A 15,608-nucleotide genomic window follows, 5' to 3' on the forward strand; every position below is an offset into this window, starting at 1 on the left:
GGAGGGAGTGTGCTGGAAGGCGTCCACAGGCAGCTACTCCAGCCTGGCAGGGGATGGGCAGAGGAGGTGTGTTCCTTCCCAGGGCTCTGCCTGCATCCATGTGCCATGTGCCGGTACCCTCTGCGTGCCCCTGCAGTGCTTCAGTGACTCGGGCTGGCCCCTGGGTGCTAAGGCCCATGGTGGAGCATGGGAGCTGCTCCCCTTAGAGCTGAAGGTGATGCTCACTGGCACAGAGTGGGGCTCCATCACTAACATTTCCTGGGACTGAGCTGTTTTTGCTTTGACAGCATTAGTCCAGATTCCTTACGATTTCTGATCTGTGGTTGCCGTCTGTTTTCCCCAATGGCATTACACATTTTTTCAGATCAGGACCCTATTCTCCCAAATTTGATCTCATCTATATAGTGAAAACAAAAGTTAATATATAAAATAAACTGTGGTGTGCAGTGAATGTAAATGAGGGATACCTTTGCTCCTTTTTTCTTCCGTGGAGAAACACATTACTTCTCTGACTAATCCTATTGATTTGGCTGGGGAGCTACGGACTGCTGCTGATGTCAAGTCCAAGTGGCAGGATCCGGCTATACAGTGGCAGGTCTCCGTGGCCGTTGGCACAAATGCTTTATTCCCCAGCTGACTCCATTGAAATCTCCTGAGGTTACCTCTGAGCTATTTGAGAAGAGCTGGGTTTTCAAACCATGACCCTGACTTAGGAGTACATTTTAAAAATTTCTACTTGCAATGTCCTGTAGCAAAGGTTTACTTTTCACTCGGTGAAGCTGGCGGCAGAGAAAGTCAAATGAGTTTTCCTAATCTGGTATGTTCTAAATCTGGTTTGTCTCAAATACAGCCTGAGAGATATGCAGTGCAAGTGGAAAAATAACTGCCAGCACGCAGATGCGTGTCCTCCCGGAGCAAATAAAGCTGACTTTTAAAATGAATGTTAAATTTCATCCTTGGTATGAAGGGAGACAGGCTTGTAGTTCAGGTATGGGGAGAGATGTTTTAAGGTGGGCTGTGGAAGAAAGCTCACCACCAACCTTCTGACCCAGCGTACATGTCCCTTTTTATCTGCTAAGTCCAATAATAAGCTTGTTATTAGAGGACATCTGTTACTGCCTGATAACTCGTGCAGCAAGCAGGAGCACAGCGTTGGTGGGCAGCCAGGGATTTTGGCAGCTGTGGGGAGCAGCAGCTTCGTGGACTGTTTCACACCTCGTCCAGAGCTGGGTCAGCACATCCCTCCCGTGGGCCTGTGGCTGGGTGGGAGGATGCCAGGAGTGTGAGGCAAGGGCTATTTCTGCACAGAGCTCCCCTGTGCCAGTTGGTGTGCACGTGTGCCAAAGCCTCATCCACGCATCCTCCTGCAGCCACAGCTGGCCTCTCGGTGCTGGGTCAGCGTGGTGGGTCCCTGGCATACCTCCAGGACAGGCTGTGCAGCAGCTGGGAGAAACGTGCCACACGCTGGGTTCTGCTTTTTCCTTCTGCATTTCCAGGGGATGCAGTTCACACACCAGTTTCTTGCCCCTAAGCCTCCTTGCCTGAAGAAAAACATTCAAGGAGACTGTGTGAGCTGAATCTGAGCGTCATGAGGTTTTCCCCAAAGCCATTGCTGTAGGTAATGTATATTTATGAGCGGAACAAAGTGGGCTGCAGATACTTTGAAAGGCTGCTTTCCTCTCAGGGTGGCTTAGCATTTAGGCAAGTTAGGAGTGGAAATGCTGTCCAGACTGCATTTGCCAGTGGCAGAACAGGCTGGTGCAGGACAGATGGCATCTTCCACCTGCCTTCCTGTGTGTCAGGAGATGCTGATGCTCTGTGGTTCAGGAGATGGTTATCTTTCCAGTACCGAGAGGGAGCCTTCAAGAAAACTGGAGAGGGACTTTCTACAGGGGTACATAGTGGTAGGAAAAGGAGAAATGGCTTTAGACTGAAAGAAGTTAGGTTTAGATACATATTAGGAAGAAACATCTTATGCTGAGGGTGGTGAGGCACTGGAACAGGCTGTCCAGGGAAGCTGTGGATGCCTCATCCCTGCCAGTGTTCAAAGGTGAGTTGGATGGGGATCTGAGAAACCTGGTGCAGTGAGTAGTGTCCCTGCCCATGGCAGGTGAGTTGGAGGTGATCTATAAGGGCCCTTCTGACCCAAATAATTCTATGATCTTAGAGTGCTCTGCAGATCAGGAGACCACATCCCTCTGCTGGGCTTTAGCCCATCACAGTGTAAGACTGTGATTGTCTGTGCCAGTGTAAGACTGTGACTGTGACTGTCATTCCAGCAATGAGACTGTGCCTGTACAGTCTCAGGACTGCCCTGTGTACCCTGAGCCCAGCTCTTGTGTGGGGAAGGGTCTTTCCAGAGAGGGAAATTAGGGATGGAAAGTGAGTTTTGAATTTGCACCAGAGTCTGTATTGTTTATGTATGAGCGATGCTGATGTCATTTCCAGGGTGAGTGTCAGACACCTGAATTAGCTTGTGGCACTAGAAATACAAGGTGTGACATGAAGTAAAGGCCAGCTTGCTTTCCTGCTGGCAGTCATGCTGCTCTGTTAGACTCATGAGGTGCATAGCCTGCATTCACACAGTGTAAGGAAAGCATACAGGCACTGGTTTATGGCCAGTGGTGGTCAGTGTTTGCTGGGCCAGGCTCCTGATGGATTCAAATTGTATTTCATGCAGTGGCCAGGACTTTTCAGCTGAATTGTTTTGGGCACCATAGAGCACCAGATTTCTCTATATCTGACCATATATCTCTTTCTCAATATATATGGATATATCGAGATATACACTGACACACACATATACATGTATATAGGTGTATATAACTTACTGGGCCAAACTGCTCCTCTTGTGCAAGGCGTTTCAAGGAGGGATTGCTCTCCAACTTGAGAAGCTCATGTTGGGTTATCTGCAGATAAGCTCACTTTTCCCTGTGTTGCTAGCACTAGTCCCGTTGCTTTGGGAAATCCACCAGTTTCATGTCATTTGTCATGTGAATTTCTGATTCATTAACACGCTGTGTATTTCGGTGGTTGGATAGGTCTCTGTAAAGACCACCAGGTAGCCAAGATTGTATTGGACATAGCTCAATTGCTGTAGACTTCCCAAAGACCCTCTGTTGAGCTGAATTGCTTCCAAGGCTCCTCAAGAGGAGTGAGGAGTGCCACATCTGGCTAATAATTTGCTGTAGCCAACATATGAGTTTACTTCAATGAGAGCAGGATTTTTGCTCATGGATCAAACATCAAAGGATTCTTACATAATGCAATATCTTTTAACATTGGTAAAGTATTAGGTCATAATCATGTAGTGCTCTGATATATTTTATTATTCTATTTTATTTCTGAATGCAGTTCACCTCAAATGATTCCCTAGCCTTGTAGAAAATAGTAATACAGGTGACTTACAGTGAGTCTTGGTTGGATAGCTCTGAATTTTCCCTGCACCCTAGCAGCAGCAGCATTCCAAGCAGGTACAGCCAACTTTCCTGATTCCTTGTATCTGTATCACACTTTTCAAGTGAGTGTGAGACTCAGGGAGCCGAGGAGAGAGGATTCTCTGGCAGGTGGGGTAGGCTTGAGCTTGCCAAGGGCTGGGCTGGGCAAGCAGGCGGGCCTTGGATGAGCAAATCCCACTGTCTGGCATCCCATGCCTCCTTCAGTCGGTCACCCCAGAGAGCAGTGGGAGAGGTCATCCTTTACTGAGTGCTGTTGCTGTGAAAATGCAAATGTTGAAACAGACTTTGGTGAGGAATTTACAGCTCCTGCCAGCATGCCGTTTTTTATGTGTTGTGTACAGCCAGGTTCTGCTTTTATGTTTCCCTGTGGAACATCCAGACAGATACATAGGTATCATTTTTCTGCTTAATTGAGGAGATTTTCTGTTGGTTTCCGTTGCCTGTTTTTTACCTTTTTTCTCCAAAAATGTAGCATGCTTGGTTCCCTATATGAAACTCATTTTTCGAGGCAATAATTAGATCTTCAGATTTCAAATATTTGAGCTACTTCTTCTGCAGAGAAAGCTGGCACATAGGGAGCAGAATAGAAAGTTTGAAAGTGTGGAGGACATTTCATCCTGGGTTTATGTAGGGATAAATCCTCTCCAGTGCCATGCTTTATGGCATTACCTGCATGGAGAAGCCAGGGCTGCAGGTTTCTGAGCATCCTCCTGAGAGCAAGGCTGCCATTTGTCAGCATTTGCACCAGCACGAGCAGTGAAGGCTTTTACAGCAAAACCGCGCTGATCAACTCTGGTTCTGCTCCTCACCACCCCTCCCCAGGCTTCCAGGCAGATCTGTCTTTCCTGACACTCAGGATAACCATTCCCCACCGGCAGCACAGAGATCCAGAAATGCACTGTAATCTCACTGAGAGTTTGATTCCCCAGCTGGGAGTGCTGGGTTTATACAGCCAAGCAGTAGATGGTCATTGCGCTTAAACTTTTGTGTTGGTGTGCTGAACCTCTAAATGGGCTGAAGGGCCTCTCTTTGTCTGCAAATAACCTTGATCCTTGGAGTGGTGAAATCTATGGATTTCATTGCATATATTGGTTAGGATTTAACTTGATATAGCTGTTCAATTTTAAAAGATTTCTTCTTTTTTGTTTGTTTTTTTTTTTTGGGGGGGGGGGGTTGGTTTTTTTTTGTTTTTTTTTTTTAAGGGTGGATTAGTAATTCATTCCCAAATTGGTAGTTAGCACAATGGATGTTTAATTGTAAATGTATATCTTTAATTAGAACTTGGTACACAGATGCAAAAATTCCTTATCTTGCAGTTTTTCAAAAGCACACATATTAAACCACAGCCTTGCCCTTCAAAAATACTGTTCTGTGCATTTAAAGGTCTGAATGACCTTTTAATCAGACATTACACCTTTACTTCCAGCTGATATGACAACGTCTGACAGTAACTCAACGTGATGTGGCAAGAAAATAAATAAAAGCCATCTCAGTCACTATGTCTTTAAATCTCTCTGTCTTGCTGTGGTTTTGTGTTCAGGCAGATGGACCCACAGCAGAATATTACATTTAGTTTTCAAGTGAAGACAATGTATTGAGTTTAATATGTTTGCATGTTTGGCTGTTCTTTTGAGGTCAATTTAGTCATACGATTGTTTCCTGCCATTCCGAACTCCAGCCTCTTCTGCAGCCAAACTCTTTATAAATTATAAATCTGTAAACCTCGCTCTCAGCAGCCATCTTACAGCCCACACAGACTGCTGTGGATGGTCTAGAAATTGCATTAGCTCTCCTCAGCGTGCCTGGGTGCGAGGGCTGCCGTGCTCTGTCACTACTTGCGCTCATGCTCACCTCACGTAAACGGGCAGAGCAGGGACTGGTAAAGATGGATATGAGCAATTCCTACTTTTGCACCATCAACACAAAGAGAACTCACATTAGTCAAGGTGGTTGTATTTAACACATCAGCTTATTGTCCTTGGAAGTTAATTTTCAGATGATTTATTGAAGTGTAACATTTGTGGAGGGGGAGTGGATATTGAATTGACAACAGGTCAGAGTTCTGATAATACAGCAGAATTATTTTGATCTCTGGTATTTCCAAGTGCTGAAGCAATAAACATAACAATAACAGCTTCCCTTTCATATGGCTTTTACAAAAAGAGAAGCTGTGTACTGTTTGAGCCTGTTTATCTTAAACTTGAATAATTATTCAACAAAAAATACATGCCATACTAATGAGCAGTTCCCTGGAATTCAGAAAGTAATATTGTGACACTAAGTACAATGCACATGTACACTGCAGGATCCATGGTCTGTTGGATTTTTATGGAAAAACTAGGAAAACATTAAAAAGGTCTTCCCTGAAACAAAAAAAGAACTCTTTCAAAAAGAGACATGTACTTAAATGTGCACCAGCAACATCCATGAGAACTTCTTTGTTACAAATAATAATTTCGAAATTTCAAGAGTTTTGCTTTTAGGAGATTTTTTTTTCAGATGTAACACTACTGTTTTGTGGGTAGTTCTTAATGAAACAAATACTTGTAAGCTGGGACAGACTGATAGAGTGTCATGTTAGGGTTAGTGTCACTCTCCCTTCCCTGGACAGGGCAGTTATTAATTCTGGAGGAGAGAGATGTGGGTCCAGATGCATGGGTTCAAGGGTGCTTTCATCATCTTTTGACTGAAGGAAATTGAGGATTAGAAGTGACACAGCCCTTGCAGGCTCAGTCCCTTCAGCCTCTCATGTAGGTTGTACTTTAAAGCTGTGAAGGGAATTTGCTGCTACTCAAATGTGTATGGAGGCACCTGGGTGCAAGTGGGTATCATTTTCAGGGTGCAGCAGGTGGGGGAAAGAGGGCAGCAGTAGCTCTCTTTACACAAGGCTGTTTCTGTGTAAGCCAAGGTCCTGCACGTGTGTGAAAGAAAGGACAGGGGCGGTCCTGGGCAGCACCCCTAAATCAGCACGGTGATTCCCTCACTGGAATGAAGTCATGGATGTGTTTTCAGTTCTTTCTGCATTGCAACCTAAATGTGGAACAAAGTGTGGTTTGAAAATGCCAACCTCTCCTCCTGAGGTGTCTGCAGACACAGCATACTTTCTGAGTGACAGAGCAGGGCCTTTGCTACTCCCCTGTCTCGAGCATGGTCTTGCCAAAGCGTCTGTTTAACCCACAAACCCACCGAGCCATAACTGCGTGCCCAGTATGCCGGCTCAAGGCAGGAACCATTGTACAACCCTGTGGTTATTCTAAAAGCATTGTCTGTTTTCCAGATATTTTTTCTAGAAATGGTTTACATTTTCATGACTACCTTGTTAACAAACTAAGGAGAAGTCAGCGTGTTAGGTGTGTTACATACTGAGTACGATGTATTACGTGTGATCCTAAAATGGTGTGTGTTTGGAGAAGGATGTTTCTATTAATTGTCAAGCAATGGGAGGCATCGTGTTGTTCCTAGATAACTGAAAGTATGCCTAAAATGTAAAGGAAAAGAACAACTAGAACTCGAGTATGCCAATGCCACAAAAGAAAGCTTAACTTGTTTTCTTGCTTTTTTTTTAGAGAACACCTGTTCCCAGCGCTGAAGCATTCCGATGGTTCTTTTAAGCAGTAGTGTATCTTATTTTCGAGGCAGTCCGAAGTGAATGGCAAGCTAAAGTCTTGTTTTAAGAAACTGCTTAGTCCACCATTGAAGAATATACTCAGATACTATTTTCATTTATGTATAGGGGTTTCCTCAAAAGCAAAAGACAAAAACCTGTGAGCCTGGGGAATTGGCCAGCTTCTTCACATTCAGTACACCGATTCTTTCTTTGATGTAACTTAGCTATACTAGTGAAGTTGTTGTCTATTTTTAAAGTGGCTGTAAAAAAAAAAAAAAAGTTTGGGTAAACCCCTGCTATAAAGTCATGTATCTTTGAAAAGTAACATATCTATACTTCATTTTCAAATATATGTGTTTCAGTACTGTAAACTGTACAGATAGCCGCTTGTATTTTGTGTGTTTAGACACAAGGAGACAATCATGTCTGAGCATCAATGGAGATAAACGGTTTGTACACAACAGTGTGGTTCTGCAAATTGAATCCGGAGCAATAAATTCTAGCTTTAACTATTATTTTGCTAGTTGTTTAGCAGCAGCAGCAGCAACAGCAGCACTGTTTTACCATGCATCCTTCCATAGAGACTTGATGCCAAGTTTTCCAAGATAAAAAGATTGTGATGCATCTAGCAATTACCTTCTGTTGTGGTGTTGTGAGAGGGGAAGACATAACACTTAAAATTAATCTTTCAAGCACTATATTAGAATAGTGGTTTGTGCACTTGCATTGCTTCCAAAGGAGCTTTACAGAGGTGTATCTCTCCAAAAATGCTGTCTGGTGTCTGACTCATTTTTCACTGTGCCCAGCATAGGCAAATGTGCAAAACTAGTAATTTAAATAAAGGTTGTTCTAGGATACAAACCAGAGTATGGGACTGTAGGAAAAATGATGACTCAGTTTAATTACCCTTCACCTACAAGATCTTATGTAACATTTTCAGTCAATGGAGTAAATATTTTATAAAGTGGAATGCCATATTTTTGGTTCTGGTGGAGCGCTTCACAGTTAAGTGAGTTTTGACAGTTGGACTGGTTTAGGTCTCACTTGTACTTGTGCTCATTTGAGAGCCTGGATATTTTTGCGGTATAAAAAAGATTTTTTTTTTTATTTTTATCCTTTTAGAAAAAGACCACTTCTCCCCATGTTTCTTGGTCCACTGATTTTGGCTTTGCTGAATGACTGGTCCCTTAAGCCCTTACAAAAATGCTTTGCTGTTCTTCTTCCTGTTCTAGCTGTATGGAAGAAATGTCTACTCCATGGAAAGGCAGCACACAGAGGGATATAGCTGACATGCCATAAAAAATAAGGAGGATTCTTTACTTAGGGATACTTACTATCAGTCGATCATCACTTTTTATCGCTTGGCTTTGTCATACCACTCTCGAGTGAGAAGGCCATGCCACCAAAGTAAGTGAATGCTGTTGTGCCATGTATTTGATAGATTTGTAATTTTATACAAGATAGGCCTACCAGTAGTTTCACAAAAAAGATGCTGGGCATGCAAATAAGTAATTAATGTTGCACAGCACATGTAAATCTCCTACTGTTTCAGCACTTTCTTCAGGGTTTTGCTAAGTACTTCAGCCTTTGGCCCCGGTCACACTTACTTGATGAAGCACAAGGTTGGGAATGCTCCAGTGAGGGACCTGTGCAGGTGGGGAAGACGCCAGCTTTGGCAAGTGAGGGCTGGCAGGTGTCAGGAGCAGCCCAGAAAGTGAAGACCAGGGGATGGAGGCAGAGAAACCTCCTGAAGTCACATGTGTGTCAGCAGGACTGGGCAGAGTGTGGGTGACCCAGGGTAACTGGAGGGCACAGTTGGGCTGAGCTTACACCTGCATCCTCAGCTTAGGGTCAGTGCATGTGCCAGTGTCCTTGCGTTGTACGACATCACATACATGGCTTCAGAGGTGGAATGTCACGCTTAAAATGCTTCTATCATGGTGCCCCTCTTACAGTTTGTGAGATCCTCAGTTGTATACTCATCCAATGCCCATTCAATGAGCTTTGTGTCTGTTTGTAGGGCAGCTGTGTATGGATTTTTTTGTGTTGGAGACTTTTTGGTTAGGGGCCTCTGTTACTGTTACTGATCGTTAGACCAATATGAGCTCTGCAAGGTCTTCTCTACCAAAGTGCTGATTGACTTACAAACTGAAGCCTTATTTGCACATCTGGCTGGTAAGCTTGCCTTGCTCTTTGGAAAACTCTCATTGCTCTTACAGAAGCAGAGGCAAAGTTAAGTTCAGGATACATTAGGTATACAAAGATACTCATAGCAATGTACTTACTGTCTAATACCCTAATGTTGCATGTCTTGTTGTGGTTCCTTTTTTTTGTTTTGTTGTTTTGTTTTAAAGAACTGCTGGATCTGTATATTGTAATTTTGGTGTTTTACATGTCAATCCAAAATTGTTAAACACACAAACAAGCATACCTTGAAAATGAACCAGAGGTGATTTTTCTTTGATTTACCCTTATGGTTTTCGTTTCAGATGTTGTTCCTTTGCACCATCAGGTTTTTAGATTCTGCTGAAACAGTATTAAATATGATGTAGTGTGCATAGAGCATTTTAATTAGTGATGTTTGAAGAAGGAAATCCATTTTCTGGCCTGTCTCTCCCCACCCCTCCCCATTTATATACATATTTGTCAATCGGATTATTGTCAAGTTCTAATTACCAAATTTGTGCTTTTCACAAGGTCCAATACTGTTTTCCAATGTGAAAATTTGTATTCTTCTCCGTTCTTCATTCTCACAGTGAAAAGTAAAAAAAAAATAAAGGGTGTGGGCAAAAAAAAAGCAGAACTCTGTCTTCTAGGTGTGAGTGAGTGCTAAGCCTAGTGGAAGCATTTTTGGCATACCCCAGATAAACTTATGAAAAATGGTAAGCTTGAAAGGGAGGCACACGTACCCATTCTGTCAATTAATAACAGACCCTCCCTATGAGGGAAAATACTCCCTTTTGTACAGACCCCCTGGTATGTAAGTCCTACAATTAATGTTGAAGAATGTAAGGTCTTTAAACCGGCTATATCTGTAATCAAATAATGAAGAAAGAAAGTAGTTAAATGAACATACCATTCAGGGTCGAATGCATTCAGCAAAAAGCAGTAGTGGGTCTTTGATCATGGTTAGATGCATAGTGATATCAAACAGTGGGTTCTCATGTAACAGCTAAATGTTTCAGATTTTGTTTTTATTAAATTTGGCAGTTTCACGCTGAGCTCTACTGTATTCTTAGTGAACAAAAGACAGCTCCTATGTTAGAAAGTACTCCATTTTCACAATTGCAGGGAACTAGGAGGGTATTTTCAGAAACATGGGCCACAGAAATGTACTCCTTTCACAGTGTTCTCCTATTTCTGAACTGTGCAGTTATCTATTAAATTTTCTAATAGATATTTGTGTAAGGTGTATGTATGCTTGTGCAATTATGGAAAAAAACAGTTTTGGAAAACAGTGTATTTATGAAAAAATAATCACTTATGGGGCATGTACAAAACTGTATAAAAACATTCAATTTGCCCAGTAAAGTTGTTTTTTGTGATATTTCTGTGTTGTTGAATAAAGGACTTTAGTATTCAAAATATCTCTCTTTTTCCATAAACAGGTCCTGTTTGTGGGATCTTAAACAAAGAAAACCTCTTTTACAAAAGAACCCTCAAAATGAGCGAGAAGGTCCAAATGCTGACCTCAGTCTTGCGTGTGGGAATGAATGCTTATGAAGTGATGGTACAATAGCCACAGAGCTTATTCCTTCTCAATTGGCAATTGATGGAAACCCCATAAGTTGTATAACTGAAGGTAACATCGTACTCTGGATTTTTTAAAATAGCAGAAAAAAATACTGCCTTTTCTTCGACTAGGAATGTTACTTTGAGATTTTGAGCCTATGAAAGGTTAGTGAAGTAAGAGCAAGACTGATTACAGAAAGCCTTAAACCCATTAGTGCAGACCTGTGTTGTATAAAAAGAGTGGACTAGTGAGGGTGGTGTGATAAATTAGCAGTTAGCTTTGTATGGAGAAGCCTGCAAAGGTGAAATCTCATCTGTAGCTCTTGCAACAAACAGTAGTCCTGAGGGTAGATCAGCCCATTGCTGTTGAAGTACTTGGAATTACAAATATGGCTTGTGAGAGAATGACAACATTATCTTCCTTTCTGTTTTACTGCTTCTCAGTTCAAAGTTCAGCTCTCTACCTGTCTCAAAACTCAAATACATAGCTAAGGAAGTGTTTTGCTCTTGACATTTTGTTTCCCCATACTACTTGCCAGCATTGAAGCAACTTCAGATAGGTGGGAAGGTTTGTGACAGGCACATCATCTGATTTTGGTGAAATTTGGAACGTCATCTTTCTGCGAATATTCCTTTAATCAACAGAAAGTTGGCTCTTAGGTGCCAAAACAGAATTTTGAATGAGTTTGAAAAACGAGGTAGGTCCTTTAGTCTTTGAGATGCTTTCAATGCCAGCTGATTTTCCAGGGGGAGCCTTGGTGTATCCTTTTGTTTTTTCAAGAAAGCAACAAAAGAAAAAGGAACAGAAGTGGATTTTCCACTGATCCTGTCTGCTCTCATCGAAATCCATAAGGATATATGTTCTTGGGAGACGTAGACCGCTCATTAGACAAGAGTGAATCTTGAGGTCTGTTTGAAGAGGAGGAAAAGGGCTGCCAGGTTGCTCAGGCATACTCAGTGATCTCTCTGGATTAAATATAGAATTCACAGGGAGGAAATACACTCATTTCATGAGACGGTCGATTTGGAAGCAGGAAGAGGTCTCTGAGTTCCTATTCTTTTAATGCTTTCTCTTTCAACATTTTTCCCCTCAAGTATTGTTTTATACTGGTCTGAATGAAAAACGTCCCTCAGCTCTGAAGAAATACTCGCCCCAGATATGAACCTTGCAGTTTAAAACTACCTCTAGTTTTTTATAGCTTTTATTCTTTAATTAAAAAACCAAAAAACCCCAAAACAACAAAACAACAACAAAACTAAGCAACTAAAAGTAAAAACCCAGTCAAGAAGCAGGTAATTCTTTAAAGCCAAAGCTGACAAACTTATTACTGAGCCTATTAAAGAAAGGAAAATACCCTTTTGTGTGGAAACTCAGTTTTTCTAGGCTGTGTTGGGCTCAATTTGGTTTTGCCACTAGCCATGTCAATGCTCTTTTATATATTTCCAAGGAACAAGTCTGAAATTATGAACAGTCTAGTGATACAGGGCAGTGTGCCTTCTGGGAGGCTCCAGTCTTCCCCATGTTCCCATGGGGTTTACCAGATAGCTTGTGGAAATTGAGGATATTGTATAGGAGGCTTGGTTATAAGTTTGATCTTACTTCACTGTAAGGATCTACTCAGTTACCAGTGTGCACTGAGCATGGATAGATGGCCCCAAAATCTATAAAGGAAAGAAATTCTTCTTCTTCTCAGTAATAACTGCAGAACATACAATAATCTTTGAAACCACTGTATCTATCTGAGGAAAGAAAGTCGAAGTGCTGCAGGATCTGCTCCCCCTGTAGGTTTGTCTTGGTTTGCTGTTTGGTTTTTAGGGTGGATACACTCAGCTGGGTTGCTGGGTGCTTCAGCAGAGCCATTTTCCCCAAGGCAGGCAGAATAAAGGAAATGCAGGTAGCAAAATGTTATTCTTGCAAGACAAGGATCTAGATTGCCTAAAGAAACTGTGATGTTCTGGAAGATTTTCTCGGCTCTTCTAAGTTCTCAGATGATATTAAAGGATTGTCACATTATTTGTAATGTAATAATCAGGAAGAATTTGTCATGCTACCACCCATTCCTGAAAAACAAGATTTAGAATTCAGCCTTAATGGGTTAATTTCCCAACCAACTCTGACGGTGCTTCTTCGTGTAATATGACTTCCCTATAAAAGAAGATGCTGTGGCAGTGGGTTGATTGGCCTATATAGGGCCCTGACTTGCAGAGTCAAGGATCTCTGATAGAAAATAATTCAGAATTCTGGTAGAAGGATCTGCAGGTGTCATGATGTCAGCCAGAGCCTGGATTAATTATTCGGTGCAGTTCTCCCCAGCTTGGTTTATGATATGTATAAGCATCCTACATTTGAGAAGAAACCACCTTTCTTCCCTTGCTCTTTTAAGTCTGCTCTCTTTATGGAATTAATAAGACTAACCTTCTGCACTTCTTCAGGAAAGGCCAAAGCATTAGAAGAAATACATCTCTTTTTGGCTAGACATTTTCCTTTGGGAAAAGACAGAAGAGTTAGTCTAGGTCAGATACTCCTGGTGCTTTCTCAAATCTCCTAACAGGGGTTTCTCTGCATTGGATGTAGCTGTGAGCAGAGCCCATACCTCAGCTTGGCAATTGGTCACAGTCCTACAGAACATCAGCACTAAAGCAGGCAGGAGCCATGGGGATGTTCCCACTGCCCTCTCCCTGGTACATGTGACACACAAAGGTTTATGGCAGGGGTCCAGCACCCTTCCCATGCAGGGGGTCAGGCTTGCTATATCCAGCAGAGAGGTGAACTTCCCCAGAACTGAGCAGCCTGTAGCTCAAGGTTTTTAAGAAGAGAGAAGGTTTTTACATGTCCAGACAGGGACTAGAACATCTCAACCCACTTGTCTCACATTAGCTTTTGATTTATAGCTGTGAGAGTTGGTGGCCACCAGGCTGCAGGAGACAGAGCTGGGCTGTTGAGGATACCTAGTCTCTTCTTACATGCCTACATTTTAATGGTCAGATCTAGAGATTGATAGTGAATTTGAGCAGCTGATATGTTGACCGAGATTAATGCAAAATTATTACAACTGGTTTTCAACCTTTTGTTGGAGAGTCAGTGAGTAAATAACCTGATCTAGCAAAATCTGTCACCCACATTAGGAACTGTGAACTAATTATTGCTTTCTGATACTCTGCTCTTACTTGTTTTCCCTTTTTAACCTGATTGTTTGCATTCCTAGGACTGATTTGCCTTTCTGATGCAATGCCATGTGATCTGCTGATTAATTTTTGTGAGCAATCATAAACTCCAACCTATGGCTGACTCCATATATTTTTATGCTACGCTCCATAAACATTCATTCATTTATTATGATTACTGTGTGGAAACAGACTTTTACAGGCTAATAAACTTGGATTTGAACTGGTTGAAGAGTTTCCTGGTGTCACTTCTTTCCTCTTTTTTAAGGAAAAAGCCCAAAACCACACATAACAAAAAAGAAGAAATAAAGGTGCAAACCTTGACTTGATTTAACCAGGTCTCTGTAACTATCTCCACAAATGCTGTCAGTACTAGACTTGGAAATACCAACAGCAAAACCTTATTCTCAAGTTGATTTCATTAACAGTGAGAAACAGTCCTTCTTAAAAATAAAACAAACTTCCAGGGCTTAGGGCTGGGAAAGAGGGGGAAGGGAAATCAGGTTTTTTTTCCTTTAATTGGTTACTCTGGTGTCTTCTCTCCTGTAGACCTGCTTTCTTAAACACGCTGACATGCACAGGGCAGCTTCCAGCTGAGACCAATTAAGCAGAGCATTTGCCTCCAGTGTGGCTCCGTGGCTGTGGCCGGGTGATGCTCGTTGCAGGCTGCGTGCCGGCGCGGGCACAGCTGGAGCACGCGCGGCCAAGCGACCTCCCAGCGCACGCGGGGCCAGGGCCAGCATCTTCTCACGCTCCTGGGCTCTGATGCTCCCTGACCTGCTGTGCCTGGCAAATGTCTGGTCAGAAATGACTCTGCAGGTGGTGGAGAGTTTTTCTTTTCTCAGTGGTTAGTTCAAGCTCAAACAGCTGGGCAATACTGAGCGTAGTACACAGAAGGAACGTGGATTCTCGTGTCGTCACTGTTTAAGACATCTCAGTAGATGAGGAAGCTGGCAGTAATTGATAACCCTTTACATGGTCTCTGCAAGGAGGCCATTGGGATGGAATGGCACTTTGTGCAGAGAGAGAGGCAGCAAAGGTAAAATAGATTGGCCTGATGTCTGCACACAACTACATGTAGTCCTCTCTGTAAAGAAATCGTCATCCTTTCCATATGTTCATCTGAAGTGTGTCACAAAAATTATGCATAAAAATTGTATTTTTCAGCCCAGCCACACAGGTAATCTTAATCTTATCAAAGAGCAAATGGGAATTTAAGAGCAGAAGAAGGGCTCATGTTTTGTCAGCTTTCAGGCCTTGAATGCAAGCAGTGAGATCAAGTGTCACTGAATGGCACAGCTGGACTGGACAGGACCCAGCCTCCGTGTACAGTGGCCAGTGGCACAGCTGTCCTAGACAGGGATCTTTGGAGACCACTGCTCTGGTCCCTGCCTTTCCTAGTTCTGCTGGAAAGAGTGACTTTTAGAAGATGGGGATGATCCTGAGGCAGTCTCACCACAGAGATGAGGCACAAGCAGGATTATTAGCTGATGATTTTCTTTTTCCTGTTGTGACCCAGCACATCTTATTTCAATAACATAAGCTAGAATTGTAGCAGCCAGAGAAAACTGCAGCTCCCCAGCAAGGCAGAGGAAAAAGCTAATTTGCTCACTCTTTATTTCCCATTCTTTGTTCCCCTTTCCCCT

At 42.6% G+C, this 15,608-nt stretch overlaps 1 long non-coding RNA gene across 1 annotated transcript in view; it reads left to right on the forward strand.

Annotated features, from left to right (window-relative positions):
* LOC136555472 (uncharacterized) overlaps nucleotides 1-14,190 on the forward strand; it is a 28,828-nt gene extending 14,638 nt beyond the window's left edge. The window contains exon 3 of the long non-coding RNA XR_010783497.1: nucleotides 8,298-14,190. This is a non-coding gene — a long non-coding RNA (uncharacterized lncRNA). The remainder of the gene's footprint in view (nucleotides 1-8,297) is intronic.
* The last annotated feature ends 1,418 nt before the right edge of the window (nucleotides 14,191-15,608 follow it).

The sequence above is a fragment of the Molothrus aeneus genome, chromosome 4, assembly GCF_037042795.1.
Source record: "Molothrus aeneus isolate 106 chromosome 4, BPBGC_Maene_1.0, whole genome shotgun sequence".
In the NCBI taxonomy this organism is placed as follows: domain Eukaryota; kingdom Metazoa; phylum Chordata; class Aves; order Passeriformes; family Icteridae; genus Molothrus; species Molothrus aeneus.